The sequence below is a fragment of the Cryptomeria japonica genome, chromosome 10, assembly GCF_030272615.1.
Source record: "Cryptomeria japonica chromosome 10, Sugi_1.0, whole genome shotgun sequence".
NCBI classification, from domain to species: Eukaryota; Viridiplantae; Streptophyta; class Pinopsida; order Cupressales; family Cupressaceae; genus Cryptomeria; species Cryptomeria japonica.
This window is the reverse complement of record NC_081414.1, coordinates 744,622,626-744,634,762: the sequence shown is the minus strand read 5'-3', so window position 1 is coordinate 744,634,762 and position 12,137 is coordinate 744,622,626.

Here is a 12,137-nt window from a genome sequence, read left to right as displayed (position 1 = left end):
TTTGATGGAGAAGGTGTCTTTCATCCATATTCCTCGTGAGTGGAATAGAGCGGTTGATTGTTTGGCTAAGTGGGCTTCGGATCAGAGGATATGGGTAGTTATGAAGCTGGATGATGGCCTTAATTGTTTGTAGTTCTCTCTTGGAGCCTTGTGACTCTGGGTTTCTTATGTAATGCTTGTTTCTGATTATTAATAAAGTTTTTACCACTTTTTAAAAATTTAATTAATTTTTATTTGTTTAGTTAATTCGCTTATCCTTTTCTAGCTCGTTTTCTATCTTAATTTAAATAAATATATTTATTTATTTAATTCTCTTTTCCCAAATTAAAAAATATTTTATTTATTTAATTTATGTGCCCCCCTCTATTAATTAAATAAGTTCTTTAATTTATTTAATTAATTCATTTAGTTTTTTCCCCTCATTTACCTTAACCACTCCCTTTATTTTATTATTTCCTCTACTTACCCTTCAATCCTAGCCGACCATTTATCTTCTCACTTCTTAATCCTATCCTTTCATTTTTAGGATGTTCTCTATGTAAGAGGCTTCCTCTCATTTTTCATATAGCATACTTGGAGCATACTTACATCTTGTTGAATTGACTTTAGCCTACATCAAACATACATCATCACAATCACATCTGTTCACCATTGAGCTCTTGTGCAAGCATACAAATTTGAGAGAAAAATATCAAAAGAAAGACCAATGGAGATAGGAGAACAATGAATATCAAACCCATTGAATGTGTGAATGGTATCGTTTGATTTATTTCATGATTTTGCATATTTTATGGTTCTTCATTAATGTTGTGTTGGATTTCATTTTAGATCTAGGATTTTTATGGTTGAATCTTGTTAGGATTTACAATATTGAGAGTTCAAATTCAACCTATGTAAAACCCACTTAATTAGCCTAAGTATGATTGATAGAAGTGTAGGAAAAACCTATGTCTAAGGGAAAAATAAATAACTCACTAGGAAAATAAAAACCTACACTAGCAACTACTATTACAAGTTCTAATAATTGCATTAAAATAAACTAAATAAAAATCTAATCTAACTTGTTGAAACTAAAAATAATTTAAATTTAAAGACTATTATAGATACAAGAATTTTAACTGAGTGTTATAATCTTAAGGAAATAAAATGATTATTCTAACAAGTATTTTCTACTCTAAACTACTTAAAGAAAGAAATTAATCTTAGCATAATAATTGAAGAACTCTACACATGGGACTTGTGAATATCCAAGATGAGTAATAAGTTGTAGTTGATGGAAAAACAGTCCTTAGGTGCCTAAATAGGTAATCCTTCTTTTTGTTTCCAACTTTGAGTAGTCATCTTGATGGAAGGAAGGTGGGAAGTTAAGACTAATACTAAGGGAATGCAAAATTAGAAGAAAACAATGTTGTAAGGGAAACTATGAAGCTTTGAAACTATCAAGTAGTGGATTGTAAATCTTGAAGGTTGTGAATGACATGAACAAAATGGAAACCTATGCAAATAGTTGGAGATTTTATATGACTCTTTCAAATAACTATATCATGCCCATAGAATCCTAATTATCATGGCCTCCACCAAAGGGTAAATAATTGTTTTTCAATTAAGAATTTCACCATTAACGAAGGTGAACAAATGCCTACCCATAAATGATAATAGTTGTTGCAATGATTTCTAAACAACCATAAACACTAAAATATAAAATGTTGTCATAATAGTTCTATCTTTAACTCCCTCTTTTTCTTCTACCACAAGTTAAATGTTTTGTTGCCAACTACATATCTCCACATCCCATCCCTTCCCTACTAGATAATGGAAAACACATTTATTCACATGCCCTAGTTTTTTACCATTCTACATCATTGTTGTAAGTGCCATATAAACTTGAGCCACATCTGCAATATTATTGCAAGTGACAATTTTGAGCTACTACATGTAATATTATTAGTTGTTGATAAGAAAATATAACATTTTAGTAAAGCCTACCACTCCTAATGTGATGTAGGTGACCTTAAGATAGTCTAATTTATTTTGACATCTTTTGCAAGTGACTGTGTAGCCTCACAAATCCTTGCTATGTGTATTGTAAAAATTGTTATGGGTGAATGTGTAACCTCAAACAATTGTTGCAAGTGAGTACATAGACTCAACCCCATTGTCCACCTAGAACTAATCTACTTATAAGCCATTCAAACCCAAGACAAATAACCTTCAATGAGATATTAAATGTCTTTCACCATCATTCCCAAAACTAAATACTTAATCCCTTATATTTAATTTCTTAATAAGCATTCAATTTACATACTTTATTGTTTTCAATAATAGATTAAAATGTAAGTGTGTATGTATGTATGTATGTATGTATGTATGTATGTATGTCTGTATGTATGTCTGTATGTATGTATGTATGTGTGTGAATGTTTTTATAGCATAAATCTTTAGTTTGAGTGATATGACAACTCTTGTACTTCCAATCAAATGAACAATTTCTATCAATTCCTAATCTCTAGTTTAATAACAATTTGTTGGAGGGCAGCCTTACCTATATAACTAGGGAGGCATATAATTGATGTAAATCAAACTTAAGCAAAAAAAAAAATCATCTACACATTAATAATATTCTTATATATAAATTATCCTTTAAATTTTAGAAAAAACAATAGCAATTTATATTTAAATTACTTAATTTCCAATTTAAAGAAAGATTCAAATTAATGATTAGAGGCCAAAAATCAAAAGATTAACATCATGTTGAACTTCATTAATCAACTTTTTTGAACTACTCATATGCGCTCATTCATAAGCTAAACACTATCTCACATATTCAAATTCACAATTAAAAGTAAAAAAAATAGAAGATTAATACCTGAAGTGTTGGCATTTCAATAGAAGGAGATTGTTGGTATTTCATTAAGGATATTGAGAAGGTTGTTGGAGATTATTGATATAACTAAAGAAGGATGATAACTATCTTTATAATCTTATTTTGTCATTGATGTCAAGAAATTGATTTTCTGATTCAGTATGATGTTGACATATCTTGAGAAGATTGATTTGAAGAGGATTAAGATGTCGGTAAAAGACACAGAAAGAATGTGATGAATAAGGGGAGAAATAATTTAATCAAAGCGAAACTATTACCGAGTTAGACAATGATGAGATCATGTTGTTTGGATTGTTTTGATATCCTACATATGTTGTTTGATGGTAAGGTTAATACTATACTATGTCACCGAGCAAAGAACCTAGTTGGTAAACCCTAAGGTTATCGATATCGGTTAATGAAGGCGGAATGTCTACCAAGTAAAGTTTAGTATTTACCGAGTAACAACCAAGTTATAACAGATCGCATTGGATGGATAAAAGCATTATTTAATGAAGGATGCTAATGAGCTGGAGATGAATAAATGCTTGGTATGCCGTACAGAAGTTTGTTAAGGATCTATGGCAATGGAAAATCAAAAGGAAGATCTACAACACAGATTGAACCGCAATAAACTAGCACAAGTTCCTAGGAAGGTATGCAAGTTCCAAGGCGAGGTAAAACATTTTTCAGATCGAAGGATACATTGAACCTAGTCAAGATTGAAGATCTGATGGCTATGATTGATCATGGGAAATGTGATCAAGGAGATTCAGTGATTAGCAAATTGTTTATAAATAAGGAATTGTTGATAAACAATGCATGCGGGCAATAAGCACAAGGATGCTACATAGTGATTACCAAGCACAAAAGCTTGAAGACCTATTTGATTAATAGAGTAGGGAGCCCAGCAGAGGGACTAGATAAGTCCTATGACAAGATTGTTTTGAGCAAAATAGAATCTGCTTTAGCATTTTAGATGTGAAGTTGCAGATATATTTTATTACTGTTATTTTGTAAGTGACAGAAAATCTCTTAACCGAGTGGACTTAACAGTCTTATTTGTAAACCCTCTAGCAAGGTAACATTCTAAATGAGTGTTTGAAATCCTTTGACAAGGTCACTTCTAACAAAGTGAAGATCCTAACAGATCTGAGGGAAATCCCTTAACCGGGTCACATCTAGCAATGTGTTTGTAATCTTTAACAGGATTTTCTTTTAACCGAGCATACTCTAGAAGAGTATATTTCTTAGTGGGTCTAAAATCCCACAATGGTTTTTCCCTATTTGGGTTTCCACGTTAAATCTGGTGTTATATGTGTTATGATGATTATGTGTTTATGAGTTAGCATGTTTAGCAGTTTTTGGTTATATTGCTGAAGTATAAGTTATCGAGGTTGAATCTGTTGATTTTATGGAAGATTAAGTTTGTATGATTCACCCCCCCCCCCCCCGCCTCTCATCTTGTTAGCTATTGGCATCAAAACTTTACAATTGGTATCAGAGCTTTGGACTCTGGAAGAAAATTTTAAAGGTACTTGAGGCAAAGATCCGAAGATGTATAAAAGGGATGCACCAAAGCTGAACAAGTCAAGTTTCTCCACATGGCAGAAAAGGATGAAGCTGAATTTGTCAAGAATTGGAGAATATGCAACATATTATTTGAAGAATGATTACATACCACCAAGCACCAACCCGATGACCTTGGAAGAGATAAAGGCAAAGAAAGAACATATTCAAGCTATGATTGAAATAACATCAGCACTGACTGACTCAGAGTTTAATGATCTAGAAGGTTGTAATGATGCAAAAGCAATGTGGACCAAGCTCATATATGTGTATGGTGGTGATGAACATGTTCAAAGAGCAAAAGTAGATAGTCTAAGAGGTCAACTTGAATCCATGAGAATGAATGAAGGTGAGAACATAACCCAATACAGTACAAGGTTAAAGGAGACTGTCAATCAAATCAAAGGAGTAGGAGGAACTATTGAAGAAAAGGATGTAACAAGTAAGTTGCTTAGAACACTTCTACCTACTTATGCCATTCGAGTCTCTGCAATCAATGAACTAAGGTCTGTACCAAATATGTCAGTTTCTTTAGATGCTACTATTGGTAAGCTACATGCATTTGAGTTAAGTAATTTTGATAACAGTGGGTCTTCAGTAAATAAAGTAGAATATGCATTCAGTTCTTTTCATATTGGTGAATCTGATGATTACAATGATAGAATGAGTAAATACTCTGAAGGGAATCACAGTGGAGTAAGTGAAAGATTTCGTAAGAATATGGAAGAGGTACACAAACTATATGAGGAAATCAAAAAACAAGAAGAGTTTGAAGCATTATTAGCCAGAAGGTTACCGAGAGGAAAAGGTAAGTATAAAGGAAAGCTACCTTTAAAATGTTTCTATTGTGATAAAATTAGGACATATGGCTTCTAACTACCTTGACAAAGAATCTAGTGAAAAGAGAGAATACCGAGATAACAGGAAGAAAGACAACCAATATAGAGGACACGGAGACTTCAGAAGGAGAGATAGAAAGACATGCCTAGTAGCTGATGAGGAATCCAATGATGATAAGTCTGATGAAATTGATATAGAGGAAGTTGTTTATGTGGATATTAAAGATGGATCAGATGAAGAAAGGTATGAAGAAAAAGCCCTAATATCTCACATAAATAATAATGATTCTTGGATCATAGACAGTGGATGCTCACATCACATGACAGGTGATAAACACAAATTTGTTAAATTAGAAGATTATGATGGAGGCTATGTAAGATTTGGTAATGATGCACCTTGTCTGGTAAAAGGTAAAGGCTCTATCACACTTCTTGACAATGCTAAATGTGATGATGTATACTCGGTTGAAGGTTTGAAATACAATTTGTTGAGTGTAGCACAACTAAACAATACAAGATACCGAATAGAATTTTAGAAAGGATGTGTCAAAGTTCATGACAAACATGGAAAGCTGGCTGCTACTGGGACACAAACAAAAGGTAATACATTTCATCTTGACTCAACTCGAAACAAGTGTCTTTATGCAAAGATAGATGATACCTGGTTATGGCATAAAAGGTTTTGTCATGTAAATTTTGATAATCTGGTCAAAATAAGTAAGAAGCACTGAGTAAGAGGTCTACCGAGTCTGGAAAAACCTAAGAATGCTATGTGCCGAGGATGCTAGATGGGTAAGATGACAAGATCAAGCTTTACAAGTAAGTCCTACACTTCTAAAGGAATTTTAGATCTAGTACACATTGATCTTTGTGGTCCCATGAAAGTTCAAAGTTATTATGGTGATAAATATTTCATATTATTTGTGGATGATTACTTAAGGATGATGTCAGTTATGTTTTTAAAAGAAAAATTAGAAGTTTTTCAAATGTTTTAATGGTACAAGGCAAGAGTTGAAAATTAAATAGGAAGACAGCTGAAATGTCTTAGATCTGATACAGGAGGAGAGTTCACTTTTGATGAATTTAACTTATTCTGCAATGATCATGGTATAAAAAGGCAAGTGTTTGCACCGAGAACACCTCAATAAAATGGGATAGCTTAGAGAAGAAACAGATCAATTGTAGACTATGCCAGAACCCTGATGATAGAAAATAGGGTACCTCAAACATTTTGGAGACAAGCAATCAGCACTGCGGTTTACACCCTGAACCGAGTACAACTAAAGAAAGGAACTATGAAGACACCATATGAGATCTAGTATGACAAGAAACCTAATGTAAGCTATTTTAAAATCTTTGGAAGTAGTAATGTTATGCTCACAAAGATGACAGAAATGGAAAGTTTGATCAGAAAAGTGAAGAAGGAACATTTCTTGGTTATTCTTCTAGAAGTAAAGCATTTAAATGTTTGATCAAATCATCTAACAAAATAGTAGAAAGTGCAAATGTGAAAATTGATGAATTTGCAGAAAGAAATGATGAAGGAAATTCTAAAGAACCAAAAAATTATGAAGAATTTGTTTATGTTCAACCGAGAAGTCCTACCGAGAAAGTTGTTGAAGAAAATGAAGATAATGTCCAGTTACCGAGTGATGAAGAAGATCATACAGAGCCTACTAAGCCTATATTAGCCAAATATGTCAGAAGACATCATGCATCAAGTCAGATTATAGGAGATAAGGATGATCCAGTGATGACAAGGAACAAACTGAGACATAATACATGTCTGATATCTGAATTTGAACCGAGAATAGTAAAAGAGGCATTTAACAGTGAAGATTGGGTAAATGCTATGACAGAAGAGATTGATCAAATCAAGAAGAATGACACATGGACACTGGTCCCAAGATCGAAGGACAAAAATGTAATCGGTACAAAGTGGATTTTCAGAAACAAGCTAAATGAAAAAGGTGAGGTCATTCAGAACAAAGCAAGACTAGTTTGCAAAGGTTATGCTCAAGAAGAAGGAATAGATTATGGTGAGACTTTTGCACCTGTGGCTAGACTTGAGGGAGTAAGAACATTGTTGGCATATGTTGCTTTCAAAAAATTCAAGGTATATCAAATGGATGTTAAATCTGCATTTTTAAATGGTATACTAGAAGAAGAAGTTTATATTGAACAACCTGAAGGATTTGTTGAAGACAAGAGTAAAGATCAGGTATGTAAATTGAACAAAGCTTTATATGGTCTGAAACAAGCACCTAGAGTGTGGTATGAAAGACTGCACTCTTATTTGATCAAGATTGGATTTATAAGGACAAGTGAAAAAAACAATATGTACATGAAGAATGATGAGGACAATGGAATACTGATCTCAGCCATATTTGTTGATGATATTATTTTTTGTGGTAATGACTCCTTATGCAAGAACTTTGGAAATGAAATGTGCAAAGAATTTGAGATATCATTAATCGATGAGATAAAGTATTTTATAGGTTTACAGATATTGCAAATGAAAGATGAGGTTTTCATTACTCAATCCAAGTACATAAAGGAAATCTTGAAGAAATTTGGAATGGAGGATTCTAAACCTGTAAGTACTCCTATGACTACTAACTGTAAACTATCAAAGAATGATGAATCTGCATCTGTTGATGAGACACTTTACCGATCTATGATTGGAAAGTTGCAATATGTTGTGCATAGTAGACCGGATATAGCACATGCAGTAGGTATTGTTGCAAGATTTTTTGTAGATCCCAAGGAAACCCATATGACAACAATTAAGAGAATTTTTAGATACCTGAGAGGCACTGAAGATTATGGCTTAGTATATGAAAAGAGAAATGATTTTTATTTAAAAGTTTATACTGATGTTGATTGGGCAAGCAACATTGATGACAGGAAAATCACAAGTGGTGGAGCTTTCTTTTTAGGAGAAAGACTAGTAAGTTGGCTTAATAAGAAACAAGGATGTATTTCACAGTCAACATCAGAAGTTGAATATGTCACTGCAACATTGAATTGCACTAATATAGCATGGATAAAAAAACTGTTGGGAGGTATTAATGAGAAAGTTACAAAGCCAATAACTATATTTTGTGATAATACAAGTGCCATTAACATTTCAAAGAATCTGGTAATGCACTCTAAGACAAAGCATATCTCTATAAATTATCGTTATCTCAGAGAAGAAGTTCAAGAGAAGAAAGTTGTGCTGGAATGTATTAGTTCAAAGGAGTAAATAGCAAACATCTTCACAAAGCCACTGCCAAGAGACACTTTTGAGTATCTCAGAAGCAAGTTAGGTGTCCTACCCCTATCTTCTACTCACTGACAAAGTTAGGTGAAAGCATCAATTCGATGAATCTACAGAATATTATTTGTGGATTGATGTTGATTTATGCACTTTAGGAGGTTTTCTAAAGGTGTGCAGGAAATAGTGAATAGAGACAAGTTGCTCTGACTGAGACTTAGATGATACGTGTGTAACACAGCAAGGCAAATCACTTCACAGGGGAAGAAATCATGAATCATTTTTTTTTCTTTTGGCATTGTTGTCAAAGGGGGAGAAGATTAAATGGTAGAACTAAATGGTAAAGCCCTAAATGGAGAAGATAACAGAAGACTAATGATAGGGGGAGAAGATTACTGAAAAAGGGAGAAGACTTCAGAAGATTTTAACAGCTCAAGGATAATAGGAGAAGTCTCCACAACAATCTAAATCCGAATCAGTTGGAATAAATCAAGTTGGTATTGCCATTTTATTGTTGGTTTTTCCATCAATGCCAAAGGGGGAGATTGTTGGCATTTCAATAGAAGGAGATTGTTGGTATTTCCTTAAGGATATTGAGAAGGTTGTTGGAGATTATTGATATAACTGAAGAAGGATGATAACTATCTTTATAATCTTATTTTGTCATTGATGTCAAGAAATTGATTTTTTGATTCAGTATGATGTTGCCATATCTTGAGAAGATTGATTTGAAGAGAATTAAGATGTCGGTAAAAGACATAGAAAGAATGTGATGAATAAGGGGAGAAATAAGTTATTCAATGGGCAACTATTACCGAGGTAGACAATGATGAGATCATGTTGTTTAGATTGTTTTGATATCCTACATATGTTGTTTGATTGTAAGGTTAATACTATACTATGTCACCGAGCAAAGAACCTAGTCGGTAAACCCTAAGGTTATCAATATCGGTTAATGAAGGCGGGATGTCTACCGAGTAAAGTTTAGTATTTACTGAGTAACAATCGAGTTATAACAGATCGCATTGGATGGATAAAAGCATTATTTAATGATGCTGATGAGCTGGAGATGAATAAATGATTGGTATGTTGCGCAGAAGTTTGTTAAGGATCTATGGCAATGGAAAATCAAAAGGAAGATCTACAGCATAGATTGAACCACAATAACCTAGCACAAGTTCCTAGGAAGGTATGCAAGTTCCAAGGCGAGGTAAAACATTTTTCAGATCGAAGGATACATTGAACCTAGTCAAGATTGAAGATCTGATGGCTATGATTGATCATGGGAAATGTGATCAAGGAGATTCAGTGGTTAGCAAATTGTTTATAAATAAGGAATTGTTGATAAACAATGCATGCAGGCAATAAGCACAGGGATGCTACATAGTGATTACCGAGCACAGAAGCTTGAAGACCTGTTTGATTAATAGAGTAGGGAGCCCAACAGAGGGACTAGATAAGTCCTATGACAAGATTGTTTTGAGCAAAATAGAATCCGCTTTAGCATTTTAGATGTGAAGTTGCAGATATATTTTATTACTGTTATTTTGTAAGTGACAGAAAATCTCTTAATCGAGTGGACTTAACAGTCTTAGTTGTAAACCCTCTAGCAAGGTAACATTCTAAATGAGTGTTTGAAATCCTTTGACAAGGTCACTTCTAACAAAGTGAAGATCCTAACAGATCTGAGGGAAATCCCTTAACCGGGTCACATCTAACAATGTGTTTGTAATCTTTAACAGGATTTGCTTTTAACCGAGCATACTCTAGAAGAGTATATTTCTTAGTGGGTCCGAAATCCCATAGTGGTTTTTCCCTATTTGGGTTTCCACGTTAAATCTGGTGTTATATGTGTTATGATGATTATGTGTTTATGAGTTAGCATGTTTAGCAGTTTTTTATTATATTGTTGAAATATAAGTTACCAAGGTTGAATCTGTTGATTTTATGGAAGATTAAGTTTGTATGATTCACCACCCCCCCCCCCCCCCCCCCCCCCTCCGCCCCTTACCCCCCCTCATCTTGTTAGCTATTGGCATCAATGTACTCATTCATAAGCTAAACACTATCTCACATATTCAAATTCACAATTAAAAGTAAAGAAAAATAGAAGGTTAATACCTGAAGAACTTTATTAGCCAATCCTCATTCATGAAATTGTACTTAAATATTCAACGAACAAACCTATAAATACTTTTTTTTTTAAATAATAAAAGGTCAATTAAAAGTCATAATGACACAAAAAGTTTGAAATGTTCCTCCAATCCAAGAACAACCCTATATAATTATTTTTAAAAATAATAATAAAAGGTCAATAAAAAATCATAATGACACAAAAAAAGTTTGAAATGTTCCTCTAACCCATGTGGTTTATACCTTCAAGTAGCTATGATACTAATATACTTTATTAATCAACTTTCTCAAACTAATCTTATGATTTCATTCATAAATTAAACACTATTTCAAAGAAAGATTCAAATTCACAATTATAGATAAAAAATTAAAATATTAATATCACGATGAATTTTATTAGCCAACTCTCTTGAACTAGTCATGTTCTCATTAAATTGTACTTAAATATTCAAAGAACAACCCTATATATTTACTTTTTAAAAAAATATTAAAAGGTCAATTAAAAAGATAATGACAAAAAAAGAGTTTGAAATGTTTTGTTTCATTAAAATTGTACTTGTATATTCAAAGAACGACCCTATATAACTACTATTATTAATCAACTTTCTCAAACTAGTTGTTTGATTTCATTTATAAATTAAACTCTGTGACCAACATGGTTTATTAATCAACTTTCTTGAACTAATTTTATTAATAAAATTTCTTGAACTAATCATATGATTTCATTCATTAATTAAACACTATTTCAAAAAGATTCAAATTCACAATTAAAAGAAAAACATTAAAAGAATAAAATCATGAAAAACTTTATTAACCAACTTCCTTAAATAATCATATTCTCATTCATTATATTGTACTTAAATGTTCAAAGTGTATAATTACTTTAAAAATAAATTTAATAAAAAAAATTAAAATTCATAATAACACAAAAAGAGTCTAAAATGTTCCTCCCACCCATGTGGTTTATATCTTCTAATTTAAGGAAAAAAATTATTTTCCTCTACAAATTAACCATATTCTTACATATGAATTGTCCTTTAAATTCTAGAAAAAATAATAGCAATTTAAATTTAAATGGCTTAATTTCCTTAGGAGAAGTTAAATTAAGTTATTTCAAATAGAGGGATTCAAATTAATGATTAGAGACCAATAATTGAAAGATTAACATCATAATAAACTTTATTAATTTTTTCGAATTAAACATATGATTTCATTCATAAATTAAACATTACTTCAAAAAAAGATTCAAATTCACAAATAGCAAAAAAATAAAAAAATAAAATTGTGATGACCTTTATTAGTCAACTTTCTTGAACTAATCATGTTCTATTGTACTTAAATATTCAAAGAACCATCCTTGTATAATGATTTTAAAAATAAAATAATAAAAGGTCAATTTCCTTATGAAAAGCCATTTCAAAGAAAGATTCAAATTAATGATTAGAAATAAAAAATTAAAAGATTAACATCATAA